This window comes from Henckelia pumila, chromosome 1 (assembly GCF_033568475.1).
Source record: "Henckelia pumila isolate YLH828 chromosome 1, ASM3356847v2, whole genome shotgun sequence".
Classification (NCBI taxonomy): Eukaryota; Viridiplantae; Streptophyta; class Magnoliopsida; order Lamiales; family Gesneriaceae; genus Henckelia; species Henckelia pumila.
In genome coordinates, this window is record NC_133120.1 from 80,923,802 (window position 1) to 80,943,876 (window position 20,075).

The 20,075-nt window shown below is 31.4% G+C and overlaps 1 long non-coding RNA gene across 1 annotated transcript; it reads left to right on the forward strand.

The window, feature by feature from the left end:
• Positions 1–12,922: 12,922 nt before the first annotated feature.
• Positions 12,923–13,476, forward strand: LOC140878346 (uncharacterized). Its single transcript, XR_012149331.1, has 3 exons — positions 12,923–13,045; positions 13,183–13,321; positions 13,409–13,476. It is a non-coding gene; the product is annotated as an uncharacterized lncRNA (long non-coding RNA).
• The last annotated feature ends 6,599 nt before the right edge of the window (positions 13,477–20,075 follow it).

Below are 20,075 nucleotides of genomic sequence, written 5' to 3' on the forward strand. Positions count from 1 at the left end.
CTCGGGAAACTGTGTTGTAATTTGTAGCAGAAACAGAGATATGCAAATGCAAACGTTTGTTATTTGTTCTATTGGAATATTGGACAATTGTTGTACTTTTTTGTTTGAAGCTGTATTTTGGATAGATGCTCGTTGGTCCTGTTAGTATTAGCCTAATAAGATTGTCTAAAAACTAAAATTTAAAAATAATTACCAATATCAATGAAATTAAAGCCTCAAAATTATTTCTATACTTCCTAGGTTTTAAAATTTGGTCCTAAAAAAATGTTCGTGTTGGAAGTTGGTCGTACTTTAGATCTTGCATTTTATATTTAAACAAAGTGGGTCGTATTGGAACCTTGATGGGGTTTAGTACATGTCGCTCGAAGGGCACTACCCTGTGGGTGATGTATAACCCTATGACTCAACCGGTGGGGTTTAGTACATGCCGCCCGCAGGGCACTACCCTGCGGGTGATGTGTAACCCCATGATTGGTCAAAATTTGTGGGTCTCACGTGGGGCCCACTGATTTTAACCAATCATGCGTCGCCATGTCACCCGCAGGGCACTACCCTGCGGGAACATCTACTTGATGGACATACATGATGTTGAATATTACACTTTTTTGTTCTTTTTTGCGGTAATGCTAAATTTTTTTTACATAGGGCATCCGCATTGGTGGATGTTAATCCACCTTCCAGGTCTTCAAATACCGTGGGATCCACATGCCACATATTAATTATATTAAAATTTTTAATTATTAACACACACTCACATTCATTTAATTTCAACACTCATTATTAATGAGTCATATCGTCTACTTATTCTTTCAAAAAATGAGAAATAATGTGTTAATTGGAATGAATTCCGTGTGACATGTCAATTAATCTTGTCACTCATATTGGTACAGTAATTGGTAATATTAATTGATATTAATAACAACAAATAATGTACCAATGTAGATGTTCTTATAGAATAGTAAAAGTTTTTACAGGGAAGCTTCTTTTCTAAAAAAAATATTATAGAACCAATTATATGCATTATCCTTTTAAAGAAATCCCTAAATCGCTGAAAATCTGTGATAACAAATTCCTATTTAATAATTATATATGGTCTTATGTCCAAATGGGTGATGGATTGGTCCCAAGGTTATGCCAATATTGATGATTCGATTTCCCAAAATAAAGTCAAACGTGAATGATATCTCCGATCCCTCAATTTTAAATTCTTCGAAATATAAATTTTATACCAAAATAATGATTAGATTTAGAAAGCACGATCGGGAAAGCAAAACTTGCGTTAAAAAAAAACGTATGATTAGATTTCTCAAAAGGAAAAAAAATAAATAAACGCTTGTTTTACATCCTAAATTAATATATTCTTCCAAATACAAATAATATTTCATATGATTTGATATCTGCATAATGATTCGATTTCCATAAATAAAAGTAAAACGTATAATTTTCCTAAACTATTTCTTCAAAAATATTTTGCATTTCCTAAATTTTTCCCGAGATATGTCTTTACGAAAAGTTTGAAGCAGCACCATATTTAACAAATAGTGAACACCTTGGATACTATGGTTGAAAATGATGAAATTCCGGCGCAATATGGAACCCCAATTCCACTCAACAAAGGCAAAAGAAAAATCGAAGATTATTCATTTCCTGTTGAAGATGATCGTTGGGTAATGGATTCTTATTCATTTCCTGTTGAAGATGATCGTTGGGTAATGGATTCATCCCAAGATTATCCATATTATTATGCCATTAATGTTGATGATGATGATCATGAAGTTTCATTACCCAAAACCCGAAAAGTTTATCAAGGGCAATCCTCCAAACGTGTGAAATCTATCATTTTTCAATCCACCATGTGTGCAATTTGTGCCGATGATAAATTCACTAGTGATATGTTCCGAGTTTTGGGGTGTGATCATTCCTTGTGTTGTGTATGTGCCGCCAAATACGTGGCTTCCAAATTACAAGACAATATTACCGGTATTAACTGCCCCTTCACTGGCTGTAAAGGGTTGTTGGAGCCTCAGCATTGTCGTTCCATCTTGCCGAAGCAAGTTTTCGACAGGTGGGTCGGCGCCTTGTGTGAGGCTGTGGTTTTGGAGTCGGAGAAATTTTATTGCCCGTTTAAGGATTGCTCCGCCTTGCTAGTCGACGACCGACATGGGGCGAAGGAGCTGGTTATAATGGAATCTGAATGTCCTCATTGTAACAGGCTATTCTGTGCCAAGTGCAAGGTCCCTTGGCATTCGGGGGCCACGTGCGCGGAGTTTCGGAAGTTGAGAAGTGACGAAAGGAGTCGCGAGGATATAATGTTGTTAAATCTCGCCAAGGAAAATAAATGGAAAAGGTGTCCAAAGTGCAGATTTTATGTTGAGAAGAAATCTGGTTGCTCTGTCATGACATGCAGGTTGTCCCGTTCTTTTTTTCCTTCGTATATCACTTTGTTTGTGTTGTTTATTATGTTGTAGGTGTTCGGGTCGCTACCATATTTGAGAAGAAGAAAAGTTTCTGAATGATGTTTGGACATTAATAATTCATTCATAAGTTCTATGGATTCGGTTACTATTACTTCTTTAAAAAAAAAAATTTTAAATCAAAAAATTCTTACTTTTGACTTTTTCCAGTCAGTAAATATGAGCACATTACAGCATTTACGATTTCCAAAAAAAAAAAAAAAACCTGATCTCAAATTATCTTTCAGAACCTACCCGACATCGACTATATATTCAACTCAAAAATCTGGGTTCAACTCAGGATAAAGCAAAAATTGGGTTTGAAGAATGCAACCGAGCATCCTAATTTGCATATTCAAACAGGACATCATGGGTGATACTGTAGCAAAAAAATACAAGTACTCAAATTATTTAACTCAGTGCACGGAATATCCAATTGGTTTGCAAGCGGTATCTCGTAAACATAAGGTCCGCAAACAAAATCTTGTAAGCTGAATCTTTCAGTATAAGGTATTAACGGTGCCATATTCACGACTTCGGTGATCGTCGTTGCTTCACTCACGATCGTACTGGATTTGATATTTAAAATTAATAATATTATTTGATATTAATTAAAAAAAATGTTTTACTTTTTATTTTTTAAATTTCTTCTTTATAGTATTATTTAATATTCGTATATTGTTTATATATTATAGACGAGAATTATTATCTATAGAAATAAAAGAAGTATATTTTATTAAATAATAAAAAAGTTCATAAAAAAAATTCGAGATAAAGTCACCCAATTAAATTTTTTAGTATTAAAAAATATTCGTGGTTCATTAAAAAAAAATAAAGAAAAAACGAAAGAAAGAATTTACATAATTTTTTTAATTATATAAATATTTTTATTTGATTTCAAAATAATTTTTTCAATTATATAGTTAAGTATGTGAGAATTTAAGCTGACGAGTTTTGAGAAAATGATATTCTACGACAACAGTTTACTAAGGAATAAGCAAATATCCCCAATATATAATATATATATATATATATATATATATATTATTAAAATAGAGACTCTTTAATTGACAAACTTTCAATTAATTGGTGAAACTTGATTTGAAATTACCATTATCTCCTAACTTAATTTTCAATAAAACCAAAATTATTGGACAAAATAGTCATTTTATACGATTTCCTCTTTTTTAGCAATTAGATCATCACTTTGTGCCCTTTGATATTCTTTTATTTACAAAAATGACACTCACTTTATAAGATATATATATTTTTGAATATTTGTTTAAGAAAAAAATTATATTTTTATTATTTTTTAATTTTAAAATTTATTATTTAATGTTTTCGTTAAAAAAACAAAATGTATGAGCACGCAACGCGTGCAACAAAATACTAATATAAATAATAGCACCGTTGAGATGGCTAACCCGTATATCCAATAAATGGACACCAATATTTCAGTGTGCTCACAAATATGCACACAATTATAAGTACACACCATATCAAATTATTAATTATTATGATTTAATATTTTTACGTTCCGTAGAACTTGATATTTTTTTTTATTTAATAATCTTCAATGTATGGTAATTTTATCCTTTATTTATTGATTGAATAAAGATAAGATTTATTAGTAGTAGAAATTGAAAACAGTTTTTTTGCACTCAAAAACTGATCTTGATCTATCTCAAGATTGAAAAACTTGAAACTTTAATCTCCATGCTTCAACGCAATTTTTAGAATATATATATTTTCATGCAATAGCTAATTTATTAAATAAAATAAGAGTATATTTGACATGGGATAAAAAGATTGACCATGCCACGAAAAAATTGTTGGTATGTCACAAAAGTTAGACGATATTGTCTCGCGAATCAATTTTATAAAACAAATTTCTTTATCAAATCATACAAGAAAATTACTTTGCACTCGTATCACACGTTTAATAATATATATATATATATATATATATATATATATATATATATATTATAATGAGTATTACTAAAAGATGGGCATGCCCGTTGCTAATTCGTCTTCAATTGAAAGAGAGCCATGGCAGCCACATAAATTTTTGTCCAGTCACAAAAAAATTTTAAAGACAGAAGAAGCATGGAAGCAAGGAATACAAATGTAAATACGTACACAAGATCGACAAGTATTTTTTTTTTACCAACTACGATAATACATTTTATATATATATATATATATAAAATAACAGAATCGATTTCACAATAAATTTGAAACATATAACTTTCTTGACCATTTATTTATATATAATATAATAGATGATTATATTGATGCCCAAATCCCAATTCTTTGCACAAACAGTGTATATCAATTGCATTGCCAACATTAACGTTAACATTTCCATTCTCATTTTTTTTAAATATAATAGAATAATGCCTTAAAAACAGTGTATATGAACGCATTATATAACTAATAGGATATATATAATAAGATAATACGATATTCATAAGCTAAAGAAAATAATATGAGACAATTTGCAACATATACAATTCCCAAAAGAAAAGATGTCTAGACGCTTTCTGAACTTATATATCACTCAAATCCGATGGGCATGACTATTGAAGACAAAAATTTGCATTCCACCGATAAGCATCCTAAGAAGAATCTGCATTCATGCTATAAGCATCCTAAGAAGCAAGCAAAAAAAGGGGTTATAAGAAGTGACATGATGTGCATTCATTCGTTCTTTAGTTACTTGCACAAACAATCTCAACAGTCATAAACAAAATGAAACAAAAAAACAAATAACAACCTCTTCTGAGGTGTCAAGTTCCTCTGTTCCTCTGTTGCAAGAGTCAAGACATTTGTATTTAATCTCTTTTCCCTTTTCCATTGAATGACAATTGATGATTTGAATACTACTTCTAGTTTATCATCCTTCCTCATATTGAGTTAATGGTTGTTCATAACCTGGAGGCAAAGAGTTCCTACATCATTTTGTCACAAACTTCAGAGTATATTGGAATATTTTCCTATGAATGCTGGAAAATATAATCCGAAAAGACCGGAGAAATTTTTAGCTAGCTACATTAGTTATGTTAATTATTTTGTGCCAACCTACGGGTTTTATGTGGCAGAAGTTCTTCTTGCACTAGAGTATTTGCACAAGTTTGGGATCATTTACAGAGACCTTAAACCAGAAAACGTTTTAGTGAGGGAAGATGGACACATAATGCATGCTGTGAGATTTCGACTTCTCCTTAAGATGTGCCGTGAGCCCAGCCTTAGTCAAATCCTCCTTTTAAGATTTTTCTGGCAACCCTGTTAGGTTGCTTTGCTTTGGAGCATCAGATTCCCCTTTCTTTTCTTACTAGGCTCACACACAAGTTGAACACAAATTACCCGACTGAGAATCGAGATTATATATGAATGTTGATTTCATCCACATCAAAAAACAAATAATGCATCTAATTTCCAATAAAAACAACTACAAAAAATCTAAAGGGAAGAAAATACCTCACCTCATCCAGAGACCCGAAACAATGTTCCCAATGGAGTAAAAGGCGTATACCTCAGCAGTGGCAAATTTCACCTGTTGATGATTCAACATTGGCCATCCCAACCGGTGTTAACCACCCAGACAGGCATGTTCAGATCACATTGCAGGATTAACCGAGACAGACGGCTGACAGTCACCTTGGAGCTGTGCGTCAACCGTAGCTGCATCATTTATCAGCTGCTTCACACACCTAGGATATCGAACCGACTGATACGCTTTTTGTGCAGAAACTATTACACTTTTGTGGATGTTAACATCCAACACAACCTGAATATGCTACTGGAGCATCACGGAATGAGTTTCCGATCTATGGCCGTTGACATGAGAGAAGTAGCTGCTGAGTCTTACCGCCGATCCGAGCAGGTTGTGTTGGATGTCGACACCCACAAAAGTGTAATAGCTCCTGCACAAAAAGCGTAGCAGCCGGTTCAGTATCCTGGGTGCGTGAACAGCTGATAAATGATGCAGCTACGGTTGACGCACAGCTCCAAGGTGACCGGAAGATTTTGAGATGGGTCATAGTGCACGTTCAGTCCGATGACGAGGCGATGGCGTCCATCGTAATTTTGCTCTCGGATCTCCCTAATCCAGTTGGTGACAGCTTGGGTGTCGGCGGTGACTGCGGTGTGAATAGTTGCTCCGACGGCCCCAACAAGATAATGAAATGTACCCTGATTTTCTCCGTAATACTCAATATTAAGGGCCATTATGACCGGTCTTTTCAAGGTATGGATGCGGCTGGTGTCTGTTTGTTTATGGGGAAGTGTGCCTGGTGTCTGTTTTAAGACTTGGGATGCGAGTTTCTTAAAGAAACTAATACATTCATATCCCATGCATGCTCCCTTTTTTTTTTTTTTTCTCCTCTTTCCAAAATATTTTTTAGTTTTTTAAAATTTATTAAAACTACTTTTTGTCGTATATTTTTCTTGTTTCTCTATTGCGATCTTTAATCACCTATCATAATTAAATTAACACAAAAAATTTTATTAAATCGTATCACCAATTAATTTTATGGCACAAATCTCTCGATTACTTTAAGACTTCAAAAAAAAAAATCAAATTAGTTGATTAGTTATGTTAACAACATATCACCGATAATAAGCTAAATAACTTATCTTGTACGTGCAAGTAAGTACAAGTATTAACTAATAATTAATTGATTATATTCCTAATTTTTATTTAATTCTTTTTAATATTTTTTTAAAAAAATAATAAATTTTGTGTTAAGATTCCTAAGTTTTGGGGTACTTTCTCTACCCCACATATATTTTAAAATTTAAGACTTCTAAAAAATTTTAAATGCTGATACGTTGGGGACCACTGTTAATTTTATCATTATTCCCCCTAGGCCCTAGCCTGGGCTAAAATGAGGCGGTGCCGTGGCCCGCGTGCCTCATGTGACCATTATTTCTTGTGCATTTTTGTTTTTTTTTTATTGATTATATATTCCAAAGTTTAAAAAATGATATTACAAGTTGATTTTTTGGGTCATAACAATATTTCGGACGCTAATTTATGACTGAAATTAGTTATTTCCATCGTTTTTTTTTTTTTTTTTGCTTTTAAAAGTTTTGGATAGAACAGTTGATTGAAATTAAGCCAAAAAAAATAAAAATAAAATTTAGTGAAACATAAATTTCAAAATCTTTTTCAAATAAATATAATTGTTTTGAAATCAAATTAACTCAAATCTTTCTATTCAAATTCAGCCAAAAGCCCAAACTCAATGCTTGTACGAGATCGAGATAGATACCTCCATAAATTACATTATATTTGTTTATGAGAGTTTTGCTATGATGATCATTCACCGTGAGCACTTCTGTAAGCACTGTTGATGTGTCATGTTATGCATTCAATAGGTGAGCACTTCTGTAAGCATTGTTGATGTGTTATGTTATGCATTCAATAGGTGAATGCCACGTAAATAGGTGCTTACAGAAGTGCTTACGATGGATGTTCACCATAGTAAAATTATGTTTATGATATGTAATTCATAATTAAGATATTTGTTTAATTCGATTGATTTCAAAAATATAACCAACACAAGTGTGATTTATTTTTCTAAATTTTTTTATTACTATCATACGTGTTAAACTAAATTAATTTTAAATAAATATAGCATGTCCTAGCTAGAAAATACCAAATGCCAATTTCATGACTGCGGCCTGAACATGGGGTTCTTCTATGCTACTTCAGGATACTAGATACCCATTCTAGATTGCTGACACGTGTGTATCAAACTCATTTAATTTTATTTTCTCTTTTTTTTATAGCAAATTCATTTTAACCCTAGTTAAAAATATATAATTGTCTCTCTCTTCTTCATTTCATATGACCAAGAGTTTTCTCTTTTTAATTTATATCTAATGTAAGCTCAAACATAAAAATGTAGCATCCCTTTTTTTTTTTTTTCCAGCATTCGACTTAACTTTTTATGATAAAAATTTAGAAATTTTAAACAATAAAAAATTACCATGAATTTAATTTTATTAATAATTTTCAGCAACACGATTTCTTTCAAAATTATATAATTTTTTCTACCAGGATTAATTATTTAAGATAGAATATTTAAAATTTTGAAAATTATAATACATCAACAAAAAAAGCACAAAATAATATGAAGACAACTAATAAACAAATGTCCAGATTTTCAATTTTCTTTTGAGTACGAATGCATATAAAATTTTAAAAGTCAAACGTAAAAATTCATATTTCATGGTAATCATTTCTATATAAATATAATAAGCAATAAACTTAAAAAAAATTCCAGGAACAAAATATTCTCACTTTTGTTACATTCAATCAATTAATATATGAGAAAAACCAAAATTGAAAAACAACACTCAAAACACATATTGGATTTTAAAAAAAATACTAGAACCATACCTTCGATTGAAAGAAAAATGTGGCAGAACAAGGGTTTTTTTTCCTTGAAGTGGTAGAATGAATCTTTTAGGTGAAGAAAAAACGATAATAATTTGGGGAACACGATAATTTTGGTATTTTCATTTTTGTTTCTATTTTTATTTATTTTTTAAAAAAATAATTTTTAAAATTTATCCAAATGTTAAAATTAATTTTTTAAAAAATAAAAACTCTTCAAAAAGCTGAATTTTTTTAAAATTATTTTTAAGTTTTAGCTTTTGTATACAATCTCACAAAATTTTCAACTTCTAAAAAACACGATAATTTTTTTTTTAAAACTGCTTTTGTAATAAATTAAATGCTATTCTTTTTAGAATTTTTTTTTAAAAAAAAGATATTTTTCTTTAATTATCTTCTCCGACCAAACACGCTCTAATTAAATTTGGAAAGAAGAAGCCAATCATCCATGGGTTTATTATAAAATTATAATCTTGATACAGATAATAAATATATATTATAATTGCACCGTATAACTTATGAATTTGAGCATTGATTCAAAACTTTCTTAATCGATAAAGTACAAAGAAACATTTAAATATATCTAAATAAATTAGGTAAATTGACGAAAATCAAACATGAGATGAGTTGATCTAAAAATACAAAAATGGGCCACACGGCGCACATTTCCCACATTTTAGGTTTTATTTATTATTTATTATTATATTTTTAATATAATTACTTATTTAAAAAAATATGGAGTAAAATATGTATACATTTATCTTAGCATATAACAATGTACCTAACTCCTTATAAAATAACTAATACGATCATTTTGATATATAGATAAAAATATACCTATTTTCATATTTCAATAAATTTATTATTTATCAATTATAATTATCCTCTTTCATATTTATTTTTTCAAAATTAAAATTAATTAAAATATTAATTTATTTTTTGATATAACGTGAATTATTGTGCACACGAATACAATTACTAATAAATATGTATAACGTACGTGTCTTCTTTATCATTGCTACTATTAATCCGAAACATGATCACGTGCACTATCTAATTTTTACATTTCTAATTTTTGTTTTATAAAGATTTAAATCATCCTAAAGATTGTGATGATATCCATTGAGCAACTAATCTGGAATGATCATATACTGCCATTACATTAATGCGATTCCCGGATTATATTTAGTATATAATGATTAAAAGATGAGTTTGAGGAGATAGTATGAGAATTTTAATTTTTTTTTGTATTTAAGAGGTGTTTGAGTGATTTTATAAGCTTTGAAAACAACTTATAAACTATTTTATAATTTATAAGCTTTTCAAATTTGTTTTGCAATTTTTTTTAAAACAACTTATACATTACATTTATTTATAATTTGTTGTTCAAAATTAAGATACCTGTTTGATTCGATTTATTTCAAAAAAATATAACCAACGCAAGTGCGATTTCTTTTTCAATTTTTTTTTTAATTTCTGGCATATTTGTTAAACGAAATTAATTTTAAATAAATAGAGCATGTCCTAGAAAAATACCAAATGTCATTTTTCATGACTGCGGCCTGAATATGCGGTTGCTTTCCTCCTCTCGTCGCAGGCTTGCAGCTGATATGAAGTTAGGTGATTCTTGTAATATTATCTTTTACAAAAAAGGTACTTCTTGTCACTTATCTGAGTGCTTTTTAAGAAGCCACAAATTTTAATATGGGAAAATTTTGGGAAAATACCCACTCAGAAACATTTATATGTGTTCCCTCTCCATGTCAGAGTTTTTTTATTTAAAGTCTCTGATAGTACAAAATTGTTTTTTTTACTCCCTGTCCATGATATTTAACATATTTTTAATTGTTTTAATTAATTAAATATAATCATCCTCTCACTTCATCCACACGCTCAACTCTTACTCACTTTCTCCTCCAATTCACACGCATCAAACCCCAATCCTAATGAAGAAACCCTCCCTGCAATTCTGATTCAACCATAGGCGAGAAGAATCATCAAGAACTTTTCGAATTCGAATCGGTAGCACAAATGAGGGAAAAGGCAATGAAGGATAAACTGACAAAAGCTCTAGCGAAGAATAAATCTATTGCAGCGGCAACGAAGAAGAGAAACAGCAAAGGTATGAGCAAATAACCTTTTTAGGTTTTAAAATGTTCTTATAAAATCGAAATTTATTTTTAGGAATGATTTTTTTGTTCTCTTAAACTTCGTCTGTTTTGAAATTCTCGTCCCCTAAATCCTCTACCATCTCGTTATTTCCTTCCCTGATTTCGTAGGTTGTGTGCATTATGACAAAATAATGTTTTATTAATTTATCAATTTTTTTTCATAATTATTGAACGCAAGCACTCTCATGATTTTGAAGTCATTTATCATATTTTTAGGATTTTTTCTTTGCTGTTATTTCAATATAACTATAAACGTTGATGAAATTTAGAATTTAGTTATAGTGCAATATTCTAAGTTGGTTCTCCTAATCTTTGTCTGTTATAATTTGATTCTTGTTTTTTGGTGTTTATCTTGATTTTTTTGTATGACTGTGTTTGGTTTTGATTCTAGACATAATTGTAGAAGATGAAGCAGAGCAAAAAAATGGGAAGAGATTTTTTTCAAGATGCTCCCCCTCTTATTTGAAAAGTGTGATGAGGAAGTTGAAGTCGATCCTAGGCGAGCAGCAAAAGAGTCGTATAGATGATACTCTTTTTGGTAAATGGATTGATATGCCTGTCCTTGCAATCAGTAGTGGCAGGATTGATTATCTACTCGACAAATTTCAGGTGGATTCATGTTGTTTTATTGTTGGTGATGATATAAGGATCCCTTTCCGTTCAGCAGAGTTCTCTATTGTGCTTGGTCTGCAGCATAGTGGCCAACCCGTGGACTTGGACCTAAAAATGGATTCCAGATTTTTAGAACGTCATTTTGCCGGAAAAGTCATCAATGCCAATCGGGCAGCCATTAAGGAAAAACTTCTTTTACTTGCAAGAAGTAACAATGAGAGTGCAATTGAAGATTTTGTTAGATTTTTTATTTTGTTGATCTTTAACTGCATAATATTTCCCACCGGTAATTATATCACGCCTAGCTTTATATTTCCTTATCTCGATGATCTTACCACCTTTTTTAAACATGCTTGGGGAGATGCTGCATTCCGATTTTTTGCACCGAGAAATGCGTCATCTCGGAAGCAAACTTTATGTTGATGGATGCATGGTTGGATTAATGGTCAGTATATAGTTTTAGTAATAATGATATTATTATATTGTCAATAATTTTAATTTTTTTGGGGGTTCAGGCTTGGATGTATGAGACTGTCCCAACTTTAGGAGTACGTCACAGTTTAAATATTTACCCTCGGTTGTTTCGGTGGGGTAAAAGCAAGATCCCATTGACGGCTGCTGGTGCTGAATCATCATTGAGATGCATAGATACAACCCAAGTAGTTCCTATTTGCTTTTGATTTATATTAAAGTATTTGCGTAAAATTTATCATTGGTTTGATTGAAATTTTTTTTATTTTGATTTTTATAATTGTGAGCAGGTTCTGTCCATACACCCACTTTGTGATGAGGAAAATCTAGTAGACATAAAGAATGTTTTTAAGTCGGTAGAGAGTACATCTGAATTGAGAAGAATCGGAAAAATTGTGATAGAACAAATTGATGAGATAAAGTTGTTGAAAAAAAGGTGTGCTGAATTAGAGGCTGGATATGTGAGATTTGGATCCGAAGGAAAGAAATTTTTGTTGAAGAAACATGACAATATTGATGAAGATGTTGAGCAGATCGATAAAACCCGGGAAGAATTTAATTTTGAGTTAGCACATGATACAGGCAGTAATTTTGATGATTTTATTGATGTAACTGTGCATAATGTTGTTTCTGAATTACATAAAGAAAGCAAAGATTTAGAAGGATCACATTGTGGGATTGCTTCAGCTGATGGTTTGAAAGAAGAGAACAATGATATGTTAGGAGTTGAATCTGAGAGTGGACCAATTAATGAGAACGATGGTGGTGGTGGTCTTGCTACTTCAGAAGTGGAGAAGATGAATGTTTTCCAATCTTCAATTGTGGATAATGTGAGGACCAGGACTGATCGTGTGAAGAAAAAAAAGGATTTGATGTTTGTGACTCCACCTAGCTCAACACCAAAACGTAAAAAGAAGATAAGAAAAGAGGTATATGGAGCATACTTTAATACCCAATGCATTATTTTAACCATAATATTATGTGTTATTGTTTAAATAGTCAGAATATGTTTGGATGTTCTCTTATATGACTAAATATATCGCCACTTTGGGACAGTCATTTGTAGATGTTGAGAAGGACGGGTGTACTCCTGAAAAGGCAAACATGGATGTATTCAAAGGTAGAGTTGATTTTTGTGGATGTGAAGAAGCGCCCGATGAAGAAAAAAAATTGGTGATAGACTTTCTTGCTAGAGAGATATTGGAGTATGTTGATATTTAACATGTGTTCTTATTTTGTGAGATTATTCCCTAATTTTTTGTACTGAAAATTAAATTTTTTTGTTCTTGTAGCGTCATCGTTTGGCAAAATGAGTGTTTGAGATTAACTGGGCCTCAATTTTGTCCCTTTTTGTTTCTCGAGCCTGTTGAGTCTGAGATAATTAATGTCTATATGATCATTATGCAAAAGAAAAGCATCGATTATGGATTTGAAATTTATTGCATGAATACAATTGTGCAGGTTCGTAACAATTCGATTTTTTGGTTTCTTTTTCTTCATATTTTTCATCTACTGGATCATCATACAAGAGTTTAATGTTTTCTTGATGTGTAGAGAGAAGTGCTTCAGAACTTGGAAAAATATGGAAAACATAGGATTCTATACAACACCGACTACGATATGTTTCTTTCAAGGTTGACATATTTCACGAGGTGTAGACTGCAGGGGCTGAACAAAGATTTATTTAGAAGATGCAAATATGTCATTTTTCCCATTAACGACAATTGGCACTGGTATTTGTTAGTTTATGAAGCTTCTAGCAGGACATTTAAAGTGTTGGACTCCATGCATGATCCAATGGCAATGGGGACAGCAAGAGTTTATGTGAGTTTGACCAGATTACATTTCAGTAGCACTTAAGTTTGAATTATTAAAATATTATCTTCTTTGCAGACAAAATTTTTGGCTAGTTGCATAAAACATTTATCAGGATTCGAGATATTTAGTGAGCCAGTGGTGAGAGAACCTTGTCGTGATCAAGGTGCAACCCTCGATTGTGGTGTTTATACGTGCATGTGGTTGGAATGCCTAGCCCGTGATACGGTTGACATGTGAAAGTATGCAGAAGATGTCAAAATGGACACTTATCGAGCTCGTATTGCAGCCACAATATTATCCGATGAAAATGGATTATTGAAAAACAAGTTTGAGTAATGTTATGGAGGAAGAGACGTACTAGTTTAGTATTTGAGCTTTGCTGGTCTATATAGTAGAGTTCACTTATATCATGTACTAATGTGATGAAACATATGGTTGTTGATGCATGACTTTTGTTTTTGTCCGAACCTTGAACCATGACTTTTGTTTTTGTGCAAACTCAAGGTTCGGTTAGAATGAGTATATGCGGGTTTATGTTCTCTATTATAATTAAATTATACCCAAATCACATTAATATTCTCCAATTACATTCATCTGTGCCCCAAAAATATTTTTGTATTGTCTTGTGTTTATATTATGGATTAGACCTAAAGTGTGCTTGAATCTTCAAAAAATATTCTCGAATTAAATTATTTTGTGCCAAAAACAGAACATGGTATTATATTGTCTTTGATAGATAAAAACCATGCAAAGAAACTATTTTTCTAACACAACATACATATTAGTTTTCATTAAGACCAATGGGATAGTTTTCTATTTGCATGCTCAAAATGCTATTTTATATTCTTGATTCAGCCTAGAGTATGCTTGAATTTTCTTAAAATATTTTGAAATTAAATTCTTTTGTGCCAAAAAAATAATATGGTATTATATTGTGTTTGAAAGATAAAAACCATGCAAAGAAGCTATTTTTTCAACACAACATACATATTAGTTTTCATTAAGACCAATGGGGTAGGTCTCGATTTGCATGCTCAAAATGTTATTTTATATTCTTGATTTGGCTTATAGTATGCTGGAATCGTCTTTAAATATTCTGAAATTATATTCTTTTGTGCCAAAAAAATAAGATGGTATTATATTGTGTTTGAAAGATAAAAACCATGCAAAGAAACTATTTTTCCAACACAACATACATATTAGTTTTCATTAAGACCAATGGGGTAGGTCTCGATTTGCATGCTCAAAATTCTATTTTATATTCTTGATTTCGCTTATAGTATGCTGGAATCGTCTTCAAATATTCTGAAATTATATTCTTTTGTGCCAAAAAAATAAGATGGTATTATATTGTGTTTGAAAGATAAAAACCATGCAAAGAAGCTATTTTTCCAACACAACATACATATTAGTTTTCATTAAGACCAATGGGGTAGGTCTCGATTTGCATGCTCAAAATTCTATTTTATATTCTTGATTTGGCTTATAGTATGCTGGAATCGTCTTTAAATATTCTGAAATTATATTCTTTTGTGCCAAAAAAATAAGATGGTATTATATTGTGTTTGAAAGATAAAAACCATGCAAAGAAGCTATTTTTCCAACACAACATACATATTAGTTTTCATTAAGACCAATGGGGTAGGTCTCGATTTGCATGCTCAAAATGTTATTTTATATTCTTGATTTGGTTTATAGTATGCTGGAATCGTCTTTAAATATTCTGAAATTATATTCTTTTGTGCCAAAAAAATAAGATGGTATTATATTGTGTTTGAAAGATAAAAACCATGTAAAGAAGCTATTTTTCCAACACAACATACATATTAGTTTTCATTAAGACCAATGGGGTAGGTCTCAATTTGCATGCTCAAAATTCTATTTATATTCTTGATTTCGCTTATAGTATGCTGGAATCGTCTTCAAATATTCTGAAATTATATTCTTTTGTGCCAAAAAAATAAGATGATATTATATTGTGTTTGAAAGATAAAAACCATGCAAAGAAGCTATTTTTCCAACACAACATACATATTAGTTTTCATTAAGACCAATGGGGTAGGTCTCGATTTGCATGCTCAAAATTCTATTTTATATTCTTGATTTCGCTTATAATATGCTGGAATCGTCTTCAAATATTCTGAAATTAGATTCTTTTGTGCGAAATAAATAAGATGGTATTATATTGTGTTTGAAAGATAAAAACCATGCAAAGAAGCTATTTTTCTAACACAACATACATATTAGTTTTCATTAAGACCAATGGGGTAGGTCTCGATTTGCATGCTCAAAATGCTATTTTATATTCTTGATTTGGCTTATAGTATGCTGGAATCGTCTTCAAATATTCTGAAATTATATTCTTTTGTGCCAAAAAAATAAGATGGTATTATATTGTGTTTGAAAGATAAAAACCATGCAAAGAAGCTATTTTTCCAACACAACATACATATTAGTTTTCATTAAGACCAATGGGGTAGGTCTCGATTTGCATGCTCAAAATGCTATTTTATATTCTTGATTTGGCTTATAGTATGCTGGAATCGTCTTCAAATATTCTGAAATTATATTCTTTTGTGCCAAAAAAATAAGATGGTATTATATTGTGTTTGAAAGATAAAAACCATGCAAAGAAGCTATTTTTCCAACACAACATACATATTAGTTTTCATTAAGACCAATGGGGTAGGTCTCGATTTGCATGCTCAAAATTCTATTTTATTTTCTTGATTTCGCTTATAATATGCTGGAATCGTCTTCAAATATTCTGAAATTAGATTCTTTTGTGCCAAATAAATAAGATGGTATTATATTATGTTTGAAAGATAAAAACCATGCAAAGAAGCTATTTTTCCAACACAACATACATATTAGTTTTCATTAAGACCAATGGGGTAGGTCTCGATTTGCATGCTCAAAATGCTATTTTATATTCTTGATTTGGCTTATAGTATGCTGGAATCGTCTTCAAATATTCTGAAATTATATTCTTTTGTGCCAAATAAATAAGATGGTATTATATTGTGTTTGAAAGATAAAAACCATGCAAAGAAGCTATTTTTCCAACACAACATACATATTAGTTTTCATTAAGACCAATGGGGTAGGTCTCGATTTGCATGCTCAAAATGCTATTTTATATTCTTGATTTGGCTTATAGTATGCTGGAATCGTCTTCAAATATTCTGAAATTATATTCTTTTGTGCCAAAAAAATAAGATGGTATTATATTGTGTTTGAAAGATAAAAACCATGCAAAGAAGCTATTTTTCCAACACAACATACATATTAGTTTTCATTAAGACCAATGGGGGTAGGTCTCGATTTGCATGCTCAAAATTCTATTTTATATTCTTGATTTCGCTTATAATATGCTGGAATCGTCTTCAAATATTATGAAATTAGATTCTTTTGTGCCAAATAAATAAGATGGTATTATATTGTGTTTGAAAGATAAAAACAATGCAAAGAAGCTATTTTTCCAACACAACATACATATTAGTTTTCATTAAGACCAATGGGGTAGGTCTCGATTTGCATGCTCAAAATGCTATTTTATATTCTTGATTTGGTTTATAGTATGCTGGAATCGTCTTCAAATATTCTGAAATTATATTCTTTTGTGCCAAATAAATAAGATGATATTATATTGTGTTTGAAAGATAAAAACAATGCAAAGAAGCTATTTTTCCAACACAACATACATATTAGTTTTTATTAAGACCAATGGGGTAGGTCTTGATTTGCATGCTCAAAATGCTATTTTTTATTCTTGATTTGGCTTATAGTATGCTGGAATCGGCTTCAAATATTCTGAAATTAGATTCTTTTGTGCCAAAAAAATAAAATGGTATTATATTGTGTGTGAAAGATAAAAACCATGCAAAGAAGCTATTTTTCCAACACAACATACATATTAGTTTTCATTAAGACCAATGGGGTAGGTCTCGATTTGCATGCTCAAAATGCTATTTTATATTCTTGATTAAGACCAATGGGGTAGGTCTTGAATTAAATGCATTTGTGCATAAAATATTCTTGAATTACTTGCAATTGTTTACTTGCTTTACTACTGAAGAAATATGTTGGTATTCATGACTATTTTAAATTGAATGCAGTATAATCATGTTCTTTAGATTAAAATTAATTGACTTTTTGAGCATATATAAAGAGCTACCAATTCCAGATTTTAGAAAAATAGTTCTCAATCTTTAAAATTTTGTACTAACTTTTTGAAATTTTTTGACATAATTCTATTACACATCAACACACCTACAAAACAAGGGGAAGAACCACAAGTATTTCAGTTCCATGTTTGAAACCGACTACTCAACAACATACCAATAACATAAAAGTCATTGACCACAAAAAAAACACAAAGATCTGACACCGCTCTCAAGTAGCAACCAGGAACAAGCCAACGAAACATCAACATAATAAAATAAAATATCAATCAACGCAAAAATACGCCTCCATTATTGCAGCTGGATCGAGTAAACCTTCTTGTAGATGCATCCTCGCAAAATGCTTGTTCCAATATGCGACTTTTCCTGTATATAAAAAAAACGAATTACAATTTGTTAGATAAATCATAATAATGGATGGTAAAAAAATAATACAATATTTTACTTGTAATTAAAACAGTTCAATACTATTTCATCAATCAAAAACAGAACTAGTTGATGGCTTCATTGCAGCTGCGTCGATTGTGGCCTCGCTTATGGCACCGACCACACTTTGACACACGTGATTGGACTTGTGATGGTATCCTTTGAGTTCTTCTTCGGCCCGGTTGAATTCGAACATCAGGCGCATTGATTATGGATGGATGTTCAGGATTGGAATCATACATGTTAAACGTGGGGATCAGATTTAGAATTCCTTTATAAGCTTCACGATACAACTCTATATGAAAGTATTTGTCACAAAAATCATATAACGACAAAGATTTTGATTCTATGGCAGCACATGCATGCTTGCATGGAAGTATATTAATCTGCCATGCTCTGCACGAACAAGTCCTAGCAGACAAATCAACACCAAATGATTTATCACCATCAACAATCTCAAAACTCCAGCCACATGCCTTGTGCACTTTCAAGCTGCGAGATTCAGCATATGTTTTCGCAACAACATTCTCTTTTGAAGGACTCAATCTTTTAACCATCCTCATTGTTGTCTCACGTCTTCTGTGCATCATGTCCATAATTTGAAGGCGAATATGGTCCACCATGGCCACAATAGGAAGATGGCGTGCTGCTTTAACCCAATTATTCCAAGATTCAGCAATGTTATTATTTATAACACCCCATCGGTTACCTGGAAACAATGCATTTGCCCAACTTTCTGGACAAGAACTCACAATGAACTGTCCGGCAAGTGGCATTGACACTACTATGCTGTTAATATGTTCGTCGAACTCTTTCCTTGATGGGGCATATGCAGCTTTCTTGAAAACGGACGACCAATGCTTTTTGTTGTGAAGTGGGTAGCTTTTCATGACCTACATTGAAAGAAATAAGAATAATAATACAATGTTTTTAACACATTCCAAAAAAAAACTCCAAACACAAACATATGCACAAAATTATCTACCAAATGCCGTAGACAATATGCATGATGACTGCTTGGGAATACTAAATGAACAACCTTAAGTATCCCAGGATGTCTGTCAGAGAAAAATGTGAACTCATCGAACCCCATCATGCGATGAGAAAGCAAGGCATCTTTTAGCTGGAAACAAAACCATCCCCAATTGTTATCATTTTCAGCATCTACAACTGAATATGCTAATGTGAAAAGATCTTCATTAGCATCCTTTGCTACAGCAACCAAAATACATCCCCTGTACTTATTTTTAATGTGAGTTCCATCCAAGAAAATCAAAGGCCTACATCCATTGATGAAACCAACTACACATGCATTGAAACAGATAAATAACCGTTTAAATTTATTAGTACAGTGGTCAATTTCACACTCAACAATACTTCCAGGATTAGTTTCTTTGATAGCACTACAATACCATCGTAATTTATCATACGATCCATCTTCTGCACCATGAATGTCATGCATAGCTAATTCTTTTCCTTTCCAAACCTTCTGGTAATTGAGCTCAACTCCAAAATCTCTTTGTAAATCTGT